The 19825-nt window shown below is 30.9% G+C and overlaps 1 protein-coding gene across 1 annotated transcript in view; it reads right to left on the minus strand.

The window, feature by feature from the left end:
* The window catches only part of LOC118192736 (cell adhesion molecule Dscam1-like), a 329595-nt gene that overhangs the window by 82631 nt on the left and 227139 nt on the right, over nt 1–19825 (minus strand). The window lies entirely within an intron of this gene.

A 19825-nucleotide genomic window follows, 5' to 3' on the forward strand; every position in this document is an offset into this window, starting at 1 on the left:
CCCATACTGTTTGTGCGCTTGTAATTAGTAAGGCATCAGTTTACATTTTTCAAAATTCTATCGAAACTGATGCTCGTACATTAGTAAGGCAAGTACAAGTGACGGGTGACGTGGGCACTGTGCCTCTACCAGTTGCATACAGGAGTACTCGGGGTTGTCTAGCTTGTGATAAGGTCGTACGTTTCTCTTTCCGTACTTCTTTTCGACTGTTGTTTGCGTGTGGCCTACGAGCTTAAGTTGGAGGGGGAAAAACTGAAGTCTGTTTTTGAAGTTCACCGCTGGTTGTTGTTCTTCAGGACGAGATTTTAACTCACAGGTTTTTCTTATAGTTTCAGTAAATACTCAGCAACCTTCGGCAGTAAATACTCAGAAACCTTCGGCAGCAAATACTCAGAATATTAAAGGATGGGTGAAAAGCGAGGAATGCGAGCGTTGGAATTATGGTACCATCGTGTGACCGATGGGTACAGGAATGTCCGAGTAAATGACATGTCTAGTTCCTGGAAAGATGGTCTAGCTTTCTTTCCCTTGATTCCTTATTTTCGACCTTATCTCATAGACCTCGAATCACTGTGTAAAGAGATTATGTTCTATAACAATGCTTTTTCAAGTAGCTGAAGAAAGTAGCATTTCAAGTAGCTGAAGAAAGAATGGGCATTCCTGGCAAGAATGGGCATCAGTACAGCACCACGTCCACCATTAACTAGAACAGTCCCAGATGTCAAAAGGGGGGCGCACACTGGTGCCTCGCCGATTTAGTATGCATTGATTACATTTATGAATATAGTGTCTTATACATCGTTCAAGATACATATCACAAGATTTCCTACGGTGACCTTGATAAAAATTATAATTACCCGCACAAATTATAGTTACATATATTGTTACATTGAATAATACTTTGACAATATATGACTTGCTTAAAATATACCTTGAAGTACGTTTAAAATATACATAAAAATATGAACACTGAATATTGGGATATGCGTGATACAACACTGATTATATACATTACATATATATGCAATAGCTACTTAATATAATACAGGGTAAATATATAACATTATGCAGTTCAAGATACATTAGCACATAGTAGAGAATACAGTACTCGTCGCAAAATGTTATCATCATAGTGATTTGTCTTGGATATATAAAATCACCTATAACTTGGATTACACTAACATTACACATGCATAGATAAGTAAAGAAATACTGATACATGGATAAATAAATATGGTACATTAAATGCATGTTGGAGACGCATTATGTATTAAATATATAGTACATCCAGACGTTACACTAACTGGGGTAATTAAATTAATTCATAAACATGATTGAGTAAACACGCATACTTAGAAACATATAATGAAGGCTATAATGGTTTGACTTGGATAAATAAGATTACCTATATTAGATATACATACAGGAGTATACATTTGCATAAATAAGTGCGTACACATACGTTCGATACACATTGAATATGCATTGCGCATTGAGTGTATTATATATAGCCTAGGTTAGTAAGTTAGTACACACGTTGCGCATTGATAAACGTTACACATGAAATTATTATAAAGAGTTGACTTAGATATGCATAGTCATCTATTAGATACACATTACACATACTGGGGTAGATAAATAAATACATATGTATGGATATATAGGTACACACACATTGGGTACGCATTGAATAATAATTGAAGATTTGACTTAAATAAATGAGGTCACCTACATTGGAAACACATTACATATGCAGAGGTAGATAGATAAAAACATATACATGGGTGAGTAATTACACATACTTTATTAAATACACATACACGTTTAGATACACATTGTGTATAGGTACACAATGAATTTGCATTGCGTATTGAATATGTTATATACAGCCTGTGTATTGAGTATATTATATACAGCTTATTGAGTATATCCTGTACATGGGATACACATTACACATACAGGGGTACATTAATAAGGCTTCGATAGAAATGTAATAATGACCAACAAGGATGTAAAATTTTCTTTGGCATGAAATATATTATTTGCTGAATTGTAACAGCTCTAATCTTTGAAAGGAATTCATTATACATGATAAAATAAAGAATATGCCTTTGATGATAAATTATTCAAATGATTATTCATGTTTCCAAAACCTAATTAATTCTGCATGAAAGATAATTTTAATCAACGCCGCAGATTTCCTTTTCTTCTTAGCTTCGGCAATACTAAAACTAGTGAAAACGCGAGACTCGAAAATCTCTTTCTTCCTTTAATGATTTAAGTCAGTATGAAAGATTATTAACATCAATGATTCTCATTAAGCATACCTGGCGAAATTCTCTAAGAGGATATTCATTCGTTTACTTATATCTGATGAAGGACAGTTTACTGCGAAATTAATGTTAAAAATCATTATTTTAGGGTTTAAGAAGTTTTGTAAGTTATTATAAATTTTAATGATACAAGTTCTCGGAGGAAAGAAAAATACATTTTGAGTCGAAGGAACGTGAGTAACGCACTTTTTATAAGAAGAATCTTTTACTGTCTAAATTGCAAATGATTCAAAACTGTTACTTAAAATTTATATGCAAGAAGGGTTTAATAAGTATGGATGTCCAACCAAAGGAATACGTATGTTTGTATTTCATTGTATGTATTCTTATTAGATGAGGTATTTATATATTCGAAAGAGATCAAGCGAAGTCTTTGAGCGTCTTGGCTACTACTCATAACGTCTGCTAAATACGTGATATTAATTCTAAAGGAACCTGGAAATTGAAACTTTAAGTACTTTTAGCAAATAAATAAGCTAACTAGTTTTTATTTAAATTCTGACATCCTTTGCTCCCCTTTAAGAGTGTGCAAATTTAGTTATCATTTAAAATGTCTCAACGGCTTTTATCATATAACTATAATACAGTTAGTAGAGAAATAAGTGAAACTGTGAGAGTTCTTGCAACCTTTCGTACCTTCGTTTGCCTTGAATGTACATTTATATACTATTCAAGAATTAACATTTTCCCTTTAGCTAAAAAATAAGGATTTTTGGACGGCAGGAAACTAGAAGGATCGGCCTATATGATGTCCAGATCTTTCGATTGCCAGCCAGACATTTTTTTAGTTACATCTCGAAAGCGCCCATCGGAAGGAAGTGGAATATTCATCATGCACTCTCGCATATAAAAAAATGAATAAGGAGCGAGCAAATCGAGTCGCCAAATGTACTTATCGCCTGTTCTATTTTCAGCCAATTGTACTGTTCCATATTACTCTAAATGCCAATTTGATACGTCTAAAATACCGTAAATACAAACCCAGATAAAAGTTTAAAATAAGCCTTTTTATTTACTGGTTAGCCTGGTGGTTGCATAAGCTATTCAACGATATAAAAGACACTACTTGCGAGATATCGTTGAAAAGATTTTTCAGGCAAACTAAAATATCAAGTATAAAGTTACTTGCGTTTAAATAAGCGTTGACTAAGGCCTCAAAATTTTAAGGATGTAATATGGCTAGCGAAGCTGGAGACGATAAAGCATTTCAGTAATACTGAGATCTAGGAAAGCTCCCAAAGTTTCTCTCTCGAACTTGAGAAAATAGTTCGCACCTTGGTTGGAGATAAAGACAGCGGAAGTGAAAATAAAGATAATAATCATGTAACGGGTTTATTTAACATAAAACCCTACACATTTAGCTAATTATCTGGAATATCAAATTTTTAAGGGCCAACCATTTCATAAAGCTTTAATTTTTATTTTGCTCAATTAAAATTTAAGTTTTCCTAAATGTTTCAAACTGGACTTTAGTAAGTCCGGAGATTTCGAAGTAGAATTACGTGAAGCATTTTTGTATTATATAAAATTAGATATCAATGCGATATTTAGCAAATTATTTGCAATTTTGTAACACAAATAAGGAGTTCCGTACAAGATGTCAAAAGCTGCACTGTAAGCAAATTTTTAAAACAGCTGTTAGAAAACTGCATGAATAAAATTAAATATATTCGCTGAACAAAATCTTTCTTTAAATTGATTGTTAAAACATTTGTTTTTCACATGATGACAGAGAAAATCTCGCCAAAAGTAAATGGAGAAAAATGTATTCTTTAAGATTTTTATCAGAAGAAAAAAGGGGATCAAATTTGAACAGATTTTAAATTCACTCAAAGATTTTCAGAACAAGGCAATTTTAAGAGTTATTTAAAGCGATCTAGACTTGCTTCGAAGGCTTCATGAAGCTGTGGTAGCGTGGCAATGAAAATGTTAATCACATGCTTCTTGAGTGGGTTTACTATGTCTAATAGAGAAAGATACTTGCCCACTTAAAAGACTTGTTTGTATCAATGATACAACCATGCAAAAATTAATATCATAAACAGTTATACAACATTCAGTCATATTCAAAAAATGAATATATTTTTATTGTGCCAATTACACATTATCTTTCCGCATCAGCTGAGTATTATTCCTTTCAACTTTTACACGTGTAGAACTGGTGAAAAATGTTTTGCAAAACGGTATTATTTTCTATCAAAAGTTTGAAAACTTAAAATAAAATCCTTTTGTGAAAATAAAACGGGTTCAATAACAGTCGACATATCTTTGTAAGCATTAAAGTACAAACGCAGTTATTTATGTAGAATGGCTTTAAATGGTCATCATCATTGCACTTTCATTAAAAAAACTAACCGATGGACAGAAAATTCACATTTAATGGTACATGACCACTTATTGTTTATGCGGTTATATAGGAATAACAATTAAAAAAAGTCTGAAAGGGTTCAGATATTAATGTCCGTTTAAAAGGCTCTTCTAAAGTTTAATATAGTTTATCAGTAAAGATTATCAATGAAGATACACATAAAATTACATTATGAATAGTTATTTAGAATAACACGAGAACGTTGTATGCCCCCTGCATATTCGAAAAGTGAAAACATAATGTAATGTAATTCTACTAATATAAAAACGGAATGTTTTAATTAGATATATCATGAATTAAATGCATTTTTATTTAAATCACTTATTAGACTGAAATGTAAAAAAATATTCTTAAGAATTGCATCTGTTGCTTTTAAATAGCTTTGTTTGTTAATCAGTAACACTAAAAAATATAAAACTGAAATTTATCAAACTTGAAAGACAAACTACTTATATTTTTCCCAACAGCAACATATTCGAACGAAATGTGAACCAACGCATAAAACTAAATCAATACAAAGTCATGTTTCCATACTAATAGCGTATTTCAGCTAAACAAATACTCTACAATCTGTAACAAATCTGCTCCTTAAATGTTGATGCGAAATCAAAGCCTAAATCAATTACATTACTTATGTGTTTATGAAGTGATAAATATAAAAGTAAAAACAAATTTAAATCTATTTTAAGAACAGTTCTGTTTTTTCGTACAACGGTCTCCTTATTTCTAATTATCTAATATTTATTTACGCAAATGCTATAAAACTAAAAACTAATTACGTAAAGAACTTACGTTAAATTAAAATACGAAATTAATTCAGCTATTATTAAGAAGCTAATAAAAAATTCCAATTTAAATTACTTTTCGTAATTATTTTTCTAGACAGTTTTAAGTTATGAATATTTAATTAAGTTATATATATTCTAATTTAAGGCAAATACAGAAGAACATTTTTTGCGCCATAAATATCAGAGCAAATAAGAAATTCCTCAATAAAAATGTTTAGCATAATAAAACTAATTATAGATTCGGTGTTCAATGCTTTCAAGCATTTTCTTTATTTGAGTTAAAAGTAAATTGAATAATTTTGAAATTAAGAGTTTTATAAATTAATTCTGTTATTAAATGAATAGTTGTTCCTTTTCGTTTATAAATTAAGTTACTTTTAATATATAATTCTCATAAGTTTCTTGCCTTACTTAGTTTTTCTTACTCTGCAGTTAAAGTTTGTGGGCAATCAAAATATTAATGCACATTTTCTAATCATTATGGAAGGAAATATATCTTAGTTAACGTATTCCAAAAACATGAGCAATAAAACAGTATGAGTTCATATTTGTAATTGCTAACTGTTAAGTACATGATTAATTATAAAGCATTCTCTCGATGTACTTCATTTTATGGTAGCTATGCAAGGGACAATTTTTTACTTTACACAATAGTTATTATTTACATTTTTTCCCTTTTTTGTATCCATTTTTATACGGACTAGATGCTTACTAACGTTCAAGATAATATTATTAGTAAGTAACTGAGATTTAAGAATTCATGCAATGCAAAATCACTTAGAATATTAAAGTTTGTAATAAGCAAATTGCTGTTTCAAGGGATTAAAAAGAGTAATAAAAATGCTTGTATTTATACCAATTCATACTTTCATACAAAACCTGTTTATTAATTTTTGGTAGCGATGTTTCCTATTTTGTAAACTCAGAAGAAATAATTAATTCTAGATTGTTAATGAAAAAGCTAATTATTAATAATTAACCTCATGATTATTTTAAATGTATAAGCTTTCTTTGTTAAACAAAAAGGGGAACTATAACATTAAATCCTTTAGATTCATTCCACTTTAACATAAACAGTTATTAAGTCCAAGTATATGTTCTCCCCTGTTATTAGTTCTTTGTCTTCAGGTGTTTAAACAGCACACTACTATATTCCTTTTAAAGTAAAATTCTTAATAAAAACCTCGTGAAAAGCTTAATTTATTTCGATACTATTTTACCCCATGTACTTTTATTTCAATTCTTATTAGTTATATATTAAAAGTAGACAAAAGTGTAAAATGGGAATTAAGAGGAAGAAACGTTAGACTGGCTTGGAGCAAAAACAGATATTACTACTTTTGCTATTGCTCCTGAAGAAGACGGGCCCCGTATCATTTAACGTTTTCTGAATATATCGAATTTTATTTAAAATATATTACAGTCTAAACTTTTTTTGCCGAATTTTACATTGCTATTAATTACGTGAAGCTATTTCTAGATAAGCTTAAATCTATGTTCCTTAAAATCTGTCTTAGACTCTGTAAATCTGTATTTAAACTGAAGTTGATCTCACTTAGCTGTATTTCATCTAAGTTATCTGGAATAGAAATTCATTTGAAAATAATTAGATTTGCAATATTGTTATTTGTTCGGATAAGTTTTTATCTCCCTTTTTTATTATTTTTTTAAATTTAGTTTTATCGCTTGAAAAACCCAAGACGAAAAATTTTAATTAATACCAGTTCTGAGAGATGGCGGAAAGAATGAACTTCAGTATTATTCTTTTGGCTTTTATTACTATTATTTTAATTTACACTGTGCATTGCTACTCATAGAGAGATGAATAAACCTCATCTCTCTATGAGTAGCAATAAATAAAATTTCATTTTCAGATATGTCATAAACTTAGGATTTTGTACAATCGATAAAGACGAATAGCAATAAAGTTTGAACGCATCCAAAAAATGGAGAACATCACAGAGTGTAACTTCAGTACCCATTATAATTCATTGCAGCGTGGACTGTACGAAAAATAATAATAGGTAACATTACATTGGTGCAAGCATTTTAGCGAGTCTGGAATCAAAGAGACGTCCATACACTTAATAAAATGTTTTGCAATATCTTCTGTGATTTAATCTCCGGGGAAGATGTCTGCATTTTGTGTGCACTTTTTTTGCTATCGGCACGGGAGGAAATGATGAATGGCCTTAGGTAGATGTTTGAAAATTTGATTGAATGGCCTTGGAAAGCTTGCGAAAAGAACAGAAATTCAAGAAAGTTCAGAGGCTGGGCCTTTTGGGGGAATAATCCACTTACTGAATCCAGGGATGAAGTTGAAATTATTCAAATAATTCAACTCGGAATATTTGGATTGACAAACACCTGTGTTATCCATTATAAAACAACAGCCCATATAAAGAATGCCTTATTTTTCATATAGTTTAGTCAGGAATTATTATTCATATAGTTTAGTCAGGAAGCTTCTTTTACAAAGCTTAATTTTTGGTAGCTATATCATTACTAAATCCTTATCAATAGAATAGGAAATATTAAGATGTATTTGTCAAACGCTTTAGCCGAGAAAGCCCTATTTACTTTGACATTACAGATATGATATATTCGAGATTTAGAGCCTTTTCGCAAAAGAAAGTTTGACAGTTTCATGATTGAGACGAGAATGCCAAAGTTTACGGTATACGTCCAGCACCTGTGCATAAGTTATTATTTTTGAGAAAAAGTGGAACATTATAGCTAATACAAATTAATACAGGCACCTCCTAAATGAATCATATCACTTTTTCTTCGTTTCAGAAGCTCGTAAGTTTTGCATCAAATGTTTGTGATCACTTAGTTTTAATTTTATTCACATAAGCAAAAGAGGTTGCATGAACATATCTATTGGTGTATTAACAGTATGTAACTGAAAACAATTCTCAAGGAATTTCAGTGATTCAACAACATTCTGAACGAATCGTCAAAAACTGAGTTTTTGATAAAGTCACCGTTTTATAATTATTGGAATATTGTTTATTCGGTCACACTAATATGAACACCAATGATGCTTGAATGATGAATTTAGATGAATTAAATCCAACCTTATATTAAGCATATAGATATAAATTTTAAGCGTGTAAGATGTTTTAAAGTATATTTTTATTAACAATCTCAAAACGGCAGGTTTCAAGTCATTTACGAAATTGTAGTGGCTTCTTTGAATGTATAAAAATTGTAAAAATTATTCACACATATTTTCCGTAAGCTTCATTTCTGATGAACATGAAAGTTAAAATTATGATACAAACATTTTGAGATTAAAACGCTTTCAGAATATATAAAGCAAACAATTGAACGCCATCGGTATGTTAAAATATCCATGCCAGCATGTTTACTTGGAGATACATTTTGTGATAATTCTTTACTTTTAGTTCCTAATTTTGTTTTCTAAGCTTGCTAAATTCAAAGCAACCCAAAATATAACCGAATCTCCATTGAGTAATGTTTTGATTTTATCCTCAGATCAGACATTAATGAGAGAAATCATCTGGCTCTTCAGTTTAAACTTCCTTTTATCACTAAGTATTATCTTTAACCATTTCGTTTTGCCCAGAATGGATGCTGAAAACTAAGAATTTGAGCCAGTTTTCTTTCTATGATATTTTTATTAAATGATACTATTATTAAAATGCTCATATAAATAATGCAGATCAGATACGACACGATGAGAGTCGATTAATAATTTAGAAGACGCGATCTTAACATACATTTCTATTTATTTCTTGACAAACACATTATATTTCTTGACCTAACAATAATGGTTGATATACATAACTAGACTGACGCAAGATATGCGCCCATTTTTCAAAGAGTTTTATGTTCTTATTACATATCTGAAGGAAACGAAATGAGCTATGATAACCTTAAAGTTTGGATAAGACTGATTTAGTTTTGATTCAACTTCATTTTGATTGGATAATTCAAAATTCATTTCAGAGGTTTAAACAATATGATTGGTTGAAGCGCTATGTAAGTGCTTGCCTAATTAACGAACGTAAGAATCATGTGAGAAAAATTAACTATACCGCCCAGACGGTATAGTGGTTAGGGGAGCCTGACGGCGATACCGAAGGGCCCGGGTTCGAATCCCGGAGAAGGCACGGATGTAAAAATTGTCTGTCCCTTCATAGGAGGCAAAGATGGCCTACCTACTTGGTGCCTCCATAATGAAGAGACCACCACATCTGGCCTTAGGAGTGGCTGATGACGACATACGCAAGTGCCCGCCATTGGAACAAATACACTAATATTAATAATTAGTTAAGGGAAAAACTTTCGATTAAGACACTCCCTCACGAATCTAATCTGAATTTATCAGCTAACTACATCATTTTCTTTATTTTTATTGTTTTAATATAGTTTTCTCTCGTGTTCATTCTAACATATCGATATCAATATTTTAGCCAGAGACGTTTGACTGTTTTTGCGATTTTTTTAATAACGTTACATTTTGAATATTTTTTAGATAATTTATCTTTATTTGTTAGCAAAGACATCCTGGATATTATTAATTTATTCTATATAATTATATTTATATTATTGCATATTGTACACATATATATATTAGGTCCTGTGCTTTAGTTTGGAACAATGCTTGTTCAAAAGGGAGCTTGACTGGAGGCTTAATTCCTATTTTATGGAAAGGCATCCCTTACAGATAGCGTGGGAAACAATCTAATTTAAATTTTTAGAGGTTTTACGAGCTTTAGAATATTCTTACATGTTCTAATAGATTTATAGCTTAACTTTGCAAGGAATGACTGCAAAAACTGATACCGGTGAAAATCTAATCTTTTTTTAAAAAATGAGGATTAAGTGTAAAACCTAAAAATCGTAATTTTAGATGTCTTACTATATCATTGTGTATGTCTAAAGGACGGTCTTTAGAAATACACAATGATTTCGCATTATTTTGACAACGTAATGTAAAATCTTTAATATGAAAGCTTTTCTGTCGCAGATCACATCTTTCGTATCGACGCTGAGGCAAATCGCATTATCTTACATTTCCCCAAGCAAAGTACCTCTCCTTCTAATAAAGAATTTACTAAGAAACGTAGGCATTCTATTTCACTACTTTTGGAGCTTTCCGGAAAATCCTCAACTATAAAATTCTTATCAAGAATACAGAATCAAAAGACTTTCAGCTTCCGTTTCGGAAAGATAATCTGGCTCTAAAATTTTCAAGTAAAATGATCGGAATTCTAAAAATCTAGCCTTTTATCTCCAAATGTCGAATAAGCGAAATGCGGGTGGCGACTCTTTCCCTACATTTACTTTCGAATCACAGAGGAAATTCTTTTAGAAGGAGAGGTACTTTGCTTGGGGAAATGTAAGATAATGCGATTTGCCTCAGCGTCGATACGAAAGATGTGATCTGCGACAGAAAAGCTTTCATATTAAAGATTTTACATTACGTTGTCAAAATAATGCGAAATTATTCAAAAGCCAATACTTTCGAGTTTCTTAGTTTTCTTTCACAGACCTTATTTCCTTTTCAACAATCTTGGATTGTATTTCCTTTCAAAATTTATGCACTATAATTGGACTTCGCAAAAACTATTTGTATAACTGTAATTTTGTAACTACGTCGCGCAAAGTTCTGTGATTATTTGAGTGAATTTAAAGAGATTTTATAAGATTTCATACTTATACGTAAATGTTTGAAAATTCTTCGAATTTCGAATTTTTCTTTTTATCTTTTAACATTTACAGGACTTTTAATAGTTTTTATATATAAATAATTTCCCATCAGAATTTTGACAAAATACTGTGCGAAATAATTTAATTCCGAAATCAAACTTAGAGTTATCATAATAATCCCCAAAACCTACCGAGATGAAGAAAATACGTTACTTTGGTAATATCGTTGTTAAAAATGCTGTATGTAATGAAGAACATCTGTTCAAGCATCATAATATATGAAAACCTCGTCCAATTAGATGATAATTTTGATTTAAAATAACGATTTTGAATATGGTTCCAGACTATGATTGGTTTATAAATATAAATTTAAATTAAAAGTATAATAATTTTGATTTAGTTCTGTTTCAGAAATTTGTGTCATTGATTCGTTTTTGGTATACCATTCTGAAATCTTGAAGTAAATCTTTGATCGTAAAACTGTTATTGCGTATAGGTCGCGGAAATTTAGAAACTTTCAACACTTAGCTTGAAACCGCCTACGAATTTTGTCTCATTTCCGATAATAAAGTATTGCCCTAGTATCCATCTTTGCACAGTTAATCACAATTATTTAATACATGAAAGAAATTGAAGCTGTCTTGGCTGACTTGGAAACAATAGTTGCCTAAAACATAAAAGACGTCAGAAGAATGCCTGGAGTGCAAAAACATTAATTAAACGAAAACTGTTAATTGTAAAATATGACGAAACAACCGAAGTATTAATGAATTTCGAGTAAAAATGTAAATAAGCGTTTGCTTAACGACTAGATGTACATACAAGTGTTTATGCATTTATGCTTTTTTGATAAATGCTAGGAGTGATGCTAAATACTTACATATACTAAGTATAAGTATACGCGTAAATATAAATACTAGGAAGATGAGATAAGTACTACTTTTCCCTAAGTTCTTATGACATGATAAGACTTAAGCATTAAGTGCCTAGTATTTATCTTGTAGATTCGTCGAATAGATTCAGAAGTGGTTGTTTTACGCGATGCAATAGTTTTGAAAGAATGATCCAGAAAATTACACAACGAACGTTTGAGATTTCCAATACCTATGATAAAAACTATAACAAACAACTGAACTGTAATTTCGTAACTGAAAAGATTTGAAATTGGAAACAGTTTCCCGATCTGCTGTGAGACACATATGACGTATATCTTGCAAACTATTAGAAAGGACGAAAATAGCAATTGTTTTTAGTAATTTAACATTTGCATCATGTTTCGTATGGTTTAAGTATTATTCTTTTATAATCAGTGCATTCATTTTCGACGACACTGCAAAATTAATCATTATGTTAGTTTCTCATGAATTTAGATTACTTAATGACGGAATTATATCAATAAAATGATAAAAATTTACCAATTCTGAGAGTTTTAGTGAGAGTAATAATAATAAAAATAATAATAACAATTCGCCTAAGCGTGCTTTACCATAAGTTACGAATAATGAAATTTTGAAAATTTATTGCAATCAGAATTAAATTAACGTTCATATAAATATTTTTAACGTAAATCTAAAGCTTGGTTTATCATAATTTTCATTGACGAATGTCTTTCCTGCATACTCTTCCATACAAGATGACTTATTAATGCACCTGTTAGACCACTGTTAATGTATTGCAGAGGCAGCGCGGAATTGTTAAGAGGTATTTGCAGGCCTTGACTGATTAAAAGTTATTTGCATTTTAGCAAAACATTTTTCTCACTTATTCGAAATACACTCCATACTAAAAATATATCCAGCTGTTAAAATGTTTCAAGATAATTCAGATTGCCATGGTGTATTAAAGTAATAAAGTATGCTTATTCTTCTTTGTCAGTAGTTAAAAATATAAAAAAGAATACTTACTTCAATACAGAGAGAAACATCGATATGAGATAAGATGTTATATTAATTAGACAGGATGTTATATTAATTGCTGTTTTACGTATTAGCCAAATTCCTTTTCTTAGAACGCTGTTTCGAGCAATTAAGGGGAATAGTGTTACTTTACGATCTCGAAACTTCTGTAAGAGAGATGTTATGTGTGGGGTCCATGTGACAGAATTGCTGTGAATCACCCCGAGATAAGGGACATTCTTAACCCAGGGGATAGATGCTCTATAGAAAAACAAGATTTTAATAATTTTATTTTTCTTGGTAAACAATCTAAACTTCCATTTTTGCAGCCAAATCTCAAGTATGCTTATGTGATCTTGTAACCGTTGTATGACTGATCCAACAAATGCACATTACATCAGGATCGCTATGTCATCTGGGAAAACGTTGTTGCTTAAAATATCGTTGGACAAAAGAAAGCAGGAACAGAACATAACAGTTCTAAAATACCGAGCTAGAAAATATAGCAATGAAAACTCGTCCCAGTTTTAAAATATCGTCATACAAAACAATGTGACAAAAACATAGCACCTACATATCATCTCATGATAATAATATGTCAATGAGCGTTTTCTGATTGACAACATTTTAAAAGAATTTTTTTGCTTAATGATTTGTGAGCACAAGAAGTTATATTTTTCCTTTATATTTCATATTTTTTGTATTAACTAATATATTTCTAACGGAAAAAAAAACATTCAAAAATCTAGAAATTAGTAAAATTAATCCTGGGCATAGCAATTAATAGAACTTTAAAATTATTCTGCAAACTATTAAAATTTATTAGTCCAAAGGGATTTGAATCCCGAAGGACTATTAGTTTCGTTTTGGCATTTTACGTCGGACGGATAAATGTCGGTTCACTTTTCAAACTGTTGCTATAAAATGTTAGAGTCCTGCATTATATTTGAAGAAATTAAATAATGAAAATCTGCGTAAATGTATGTATATTTCTCACATTGTCATAAAATAACGGTACATAGAGTCAACGAATTTTGAATAACGTAATCCTCCAACGAATATGAGCATGTGGAAGACCAAATTTGAAATTTGAAATTTGTTTTATGATCAATTTCCTATTTTTTAAAACTTTGACGAATTTTTGATTAACAAACTCAAGGATTTCAAAGCGAGCAATGGCAACGTTGTGCAGAAAAAACATTTTTATCTCCAGCGCGTGAGTCTCTGTATCGGAAATTCTAAAGATATGCTCGTTTTAAAACTATTTTGCGATATTGCTGTTGCACTGGATCTTATGGTTTAAGTGCGAGGAACATGATATTTAATAAAGAAAGGTAACACACAAAATGTTAAAAACCTCCCCTTTGGACGTAATTTAAAATCTGAAACATTTCAGATTTTTTTGTTTTTTGTTTTTTGTTTTTTATTTAATTAAATAAGATGTTTATTAACGTATTAGTATATTGTTATGAAAACATACAGTAGAAAAAAATTAGAAAGATGAAGATGCATAAGTGTCAATGGCTGTATGTAGCATTAATATTTACTAATTTCTATATTTTGGAGGTTTAAGTTTCCTTCCTGCTTTTCCAGTAACCATTTATTAATTTATCCAAATTAATTTATACGAGAAAAATTCATTTAAAATGTTTTCAGTCACTAAATGCATATCTGCAAAATTTCTAGTTTCTTAATTTTTACCATGATATTCAACGATGTTTTCAAACTGCGAAGTTTCTGCACCGCTTTGTTTTCCACCACAATGTTTTAGAAGTGCGTTATTTTCATCATTACTATCTTTTCTTCTAGGATGTTTTACGCGACCATGTTTTTCCTTTGCAGTGTTTCCTGAGCAGCGGTTTCATCCGCAATGTATCTTTCTGCACCGAAATGGTCTTCCATTTCGGTACAGGACTCCATTTATAACTCTGGTATAAAATTCTGCACATTTGCTTTCAGGATCAAAGAATGAAAAAGAGAAACATAGGTCCAAATGCTTTTGAACGCTTATTTAAAATGTGCTCTTACCTATTGTTACCGTTTTTGTATTTAGTTTGCTATTTTTAGTAGAATTTTTATTAAATTGTTTTATTTCCTCGTGCAATGCTGCGCACAAGTTTTAAGAGAAAACTACGCCGAAAAAGTAAAAATGCTGGAGCACGCGCTCTTCACATTTAATAAATAGATATTTCGTAATTGTACTCTTTTGCTATCCAGAAAAATCGAGAAAATGGAAATTACCAGAATGTTCTCGTGAACGATTAAAAAGCTTATAAAAGCCGGAGGAAAACATCTCAATTCAGCTGTTTACTTAGTTCTTGTTGTTGATTGTAGCGAATTTGTAGTGAAATCGGATTAGCTTTCTATGCTTTGAATTGTGTTCTTTTAACACTTTAGTAGTTTAAAATATGACTACTGTAAGATATTGTGATATTATACGAATATCTCTAAGGAAATTTCAGCATTTTGTTTAATTTATTGGGATAAGAATGAATTTTTTTAACTTTTCATCGACTTGCGTATTCAATCCATTACGAACCCGTACGCACGCAACACTATGATTGCTTTATAGCCTAATTTTTGAGGTATTAACAACTAAATTAAGTATCGCACAGTATTTTGTTAATGGTTGTAACAGCATTAGCTAAATTTTATTAATGTTTGTAACAAAAGGGACTAAATGTTGCATGGTGATTTATTTTGTGTTTCCTAAACAAGTTGAATTAATTTTAATGTTGCTCTTTCATTTCCATTCTTACGTTGTTTAATTACATGAGTCACTTCAGTACTATAATTTGGAAAAGGTGATGAAGTTCGGAAAAATTGACGCATATGTTTAGAATTAAGAGCTGTAAATGAGAAACAACTACACTTCATTAACTGTTTGTTAAGTTATGTTGTAAAAATCTAGCCTTAGGATTTATCAAAATCGTGGAAGAAAACTGCCGACATTTTCAGTAAATGCAGCCTGACTGACATGCAACAAATTAGTCTGAAACGAACTCAAACCAGCACGTTGTATCTTCATCGCTGAAGTTTAAATGCATGATGCTATTACACACTTCAGTGACATTTTATGTACATCTCTGCTATCAGAAACGTGCGTAAATGTTATTTATGATCTGAATAATTTAGAGGAGTGGAAACTGATATTTGTGATAAACCGCAATCAGAAAGAACGCAATGTTTTAGAAGAGTTTCTAAAACTTCTTTCTTCGAAGGCTCGATGAATATTTACATTTACCACAGTTAATTAAACAGATATATTTTAAGGCTCGATGAACATAGCAATCATATAATAATAACTTTCAGTGTATGTAACTGGCATTTAGCTGATATTGATTTAGTGCCTTTAACTATATGCATGAAAGCAATGATTCCCCTACATGATTTTAAGGCTAAGCAGTTAGGAATCAATAAAAAAGCAATAAAGCGTTAACTATAGCTCAGCATTTAAGCAAAGAAAGCTTCTAAATTAATAATTCGTATTCCCTGCTCCAGTATGAAAGAATTTACTTAAACAAGTTCCTTACTCTACAAACAATCCGATGACAAAACTTTATGTTTTTGATAAGTTCAGACAGTGCATTTATAACAAAAGGCGCTTTTATAATATAACATCTCCTTTTCAGAGAAAATGTAAGCCTCTTAAAGAATATTTCTTTTGAACAAAACGAAATATCCTGGATTTGTAGTGGATGCATCAAACATCTTTCAGCTTTCCGTACAGATACAGAAGAGAAGAGAATTCAGTCCTAGACAATATTTTCCGTTGAGTCTCTAATGTGCCGTTACGAATCTTCCGGGAGCAGAGTTCCCGGATAGAAGTAGTCTCGTTTATGAATGAAACATGATCGTCAGATACATTCTTATGTCGCAGAAAAGAGCATTATCGTGCAGAAGAAAAAAGTTTATCTTGCAAGATTTCGTTCCTTTTCCTTATTTTGTTTCATTCCGTGTCCTTTTACAAAAGGTAGAGTTCTTTGCTGAGTACGATAACCAATACGTTTGATGCTTGTCCAGCTCTCATGTTATACACGCTGTAAGTGGAATACAGATGCACAACATTCTTCTTTAGAATGTAAAACAGCCAAGCAAAATTTCAAAAGATACTACAAACTACTGGAAAACAACTTCTGACAAATAATGGAGCACAGTCTCTGTAAAGAATAGTGTTTCCGAATTGAAGCTGAAACGCTAACATTATTTCCGTGGATATGAAGAAGTTTTAAGGTTTCTGACTTTAAAACAGTTTTCAAAGACTTTTTAAGATTATACTTTGTAAGGTTCACTTAAGTTAATTTAACATTATTACGATTTAAATCTTTGCTGTCACTTCTCCTTTCCGCTTCCTACCAGAATATAAATTAGGTTAAATGCATATAAGTCGAGGTTTTTGGATAGTAAAACAGAGTGTGTTTTTATATCTCGAGGCCACGTTATTAGGTTTCTGATAGCTCAGATAAGATTGTGTTCTTCGGGTTTGCATTATAGTCATTTTAAATTGTTACGCCGGTGAGAAGTTTTGAGCCATCTTTGTGTTAAACCAACTGTGTTGCCTCTGGCTACTAAGATTTAATTTGAATTTGATCGTTACTTTCAGTTGCATAGCCAAATATGGTGGCTGATTGTGAGCACGAGTCGTGCATTTATGTTAAAGCTCTGATTTAATAAAAAGTTTTGTTTTAAAACCTCCTTAAGACTTTAGTTCTTCTCAGACGAAGCGATGATTCGCTCCAAGTCCATTAGGAGTTGAAGCGAATTAAGTTCATTAGGAGTTTGGACTTAGTTTATGCTACCAAAGAGCAGCAAACTCTAGATTTTCTCAAACAAAAACCATACATTTCTGTTTCTGTTAATATTTTTGCTGCTGTGGTCTACATCTGTATTTAGGCCAAAGAGGCAATTTTCCTAGAAGGGCTATTCATTTCCTTTCGCCATTTTGCCTTCATTCACTATAAACGGGGAATCACTTTTTAAATTGTGGCACCAGATATTAGAGCCCTGTAATATATTTTAAGGAATTAAATAATGAAGAACATGCATAAATGTATATATGTTTCTCGCATTGTGAGAAAACAACGATACCTAGAGCTATCAAATTTTGAATAACGTAATCCTTCACCGAATACGGGGCATCTGGAAGCCCTAATTTCAAATTTGTTTTATTATCGATTTCATTTCTTGTAACACTTTAACGAAGTTTTGATTAAGAAACTCAACGATTTCAAAGCAAGCAATGGCAACACTATACGAAAAAAGACATTTTTATCTCCAGCGTGAGAGACTGTGTATCGGAAATTCTAAACATATGCTCATTTTAAAATTATTTTCCGACATTGCTATTGAACTGAATTTTATGGTTTAAGTACAAAGAACATGATATTTAATAAATAAAGGTAACACACAAAACAATGTTAAAAAAAGCCTCCTTGGGTGTAATGTAAACTATCAAAGCTTTCAGATGTTTTTACATTTTATTTTAATAATGATTTAATTTTTAATTAAGTATAAATTGAACATACTTCAAAGTCAATGAAAAGACAAGTGTGGTAAATTATCTCATTAAAATGTCATAATAAATTTTTGAAAAACAACAAAAAAATGCAACATGGAATAATAAACAACATGAAATTTTTATGCATTAGATACAAAGAGAAATTCTTCTTCGTTTTAAGGTTAACGTTGTCACTCACAAAAATATAATCTTACACTCTTTCAAAACATGAAATATAGTCTAAAAGGACACGAAATATAGTGCTGAAACAATTCTAGAAATGCTTGGGAAATGTAAAATAGGAGAAGTTTAATGAGTACATTCGTAATAATCCTAATATAGAAATCATAGAACCTTTAAAATAGAGTTTTAAAAGTCATTCTCTCAACACTAGCCTGAACTGAGCATCTGTTTTAGTAGTCATTCTTATTTGCGACAAAAATAAACTGAATTACTGCCTCGTAAAACAAATCGTTGAAGTTTTACCTACTCATCACGAAAATAACGTGCCATCGTAATGTGAGTAATGTTCTTGAAGTTAGCTTTAGCAACGAAGCTTCAGAATAATATATAACCCTTCGCATCGCTTCATGTCAGGTACCTACCATTATGTGATAAAACAGCAATTTCCTACCATGGTGCTTATGTTTTGGACTCTAAAACAAGAATTACATTATAAAAATTCCCGCGCTATGCACTTAAGATAATCCATACAAATATTTTAGTGCATACAGTGTGCAATAAGCAGATTAGACAGCTGTTGCATGAAAATCATTTTTGTTCCTTCAGTTGAGTTTTTGAGCAGAATATAGTTATTTCTCAGGTATTTTTATACGAATTTGGATTTAAAAATAAATTAACTAGTTCAATTATGCGAGTAGAGAGCTGTTGCATGAAAATCATTTTTGCTTCTTCAGTTGAGTTTTTGAGCAGAATTTAGTTATTTTTCTAGCATTTTAACATGAATTTGGATTTGAAAATAAATAAACTAGTTTAGTTATGCATGTTGATTTTCGAAAAAATAGTTAGACCTTTTTTGTGTAGGAATAAATTTTGATTTAGAAAGTATGTCTATCTGTAAAAAGATTTATCTAATCATAATTAAAATCTTATGGAATACAGAGGTTTCTAATTAAGTCTTTTATTTTTATTACAGCAGCTATAAGAGTATTAAACATGACTTTTCTAACATAGCTCAAGGAACTGGAAATTTATTACATTTCATATCCCGCTTACTAATACATATTGACCGAATAAGTTAC

The sequence above is a fragment of the Stegodyphus dumicola genome, chromosome 3 (assembly GCF_044657685.1).
Source record: "Stegodyphus dumicola isolate Sdum_Otavi_A_Nest chromosome 3, ASM4465768v1".
NCBI classification, from domain to species: Eukaryota; Metazoa; Arthropoda; class Arachnida; order Araneae; family Eresidae; genus Stegodyphus; species Stegodyphus dumicola.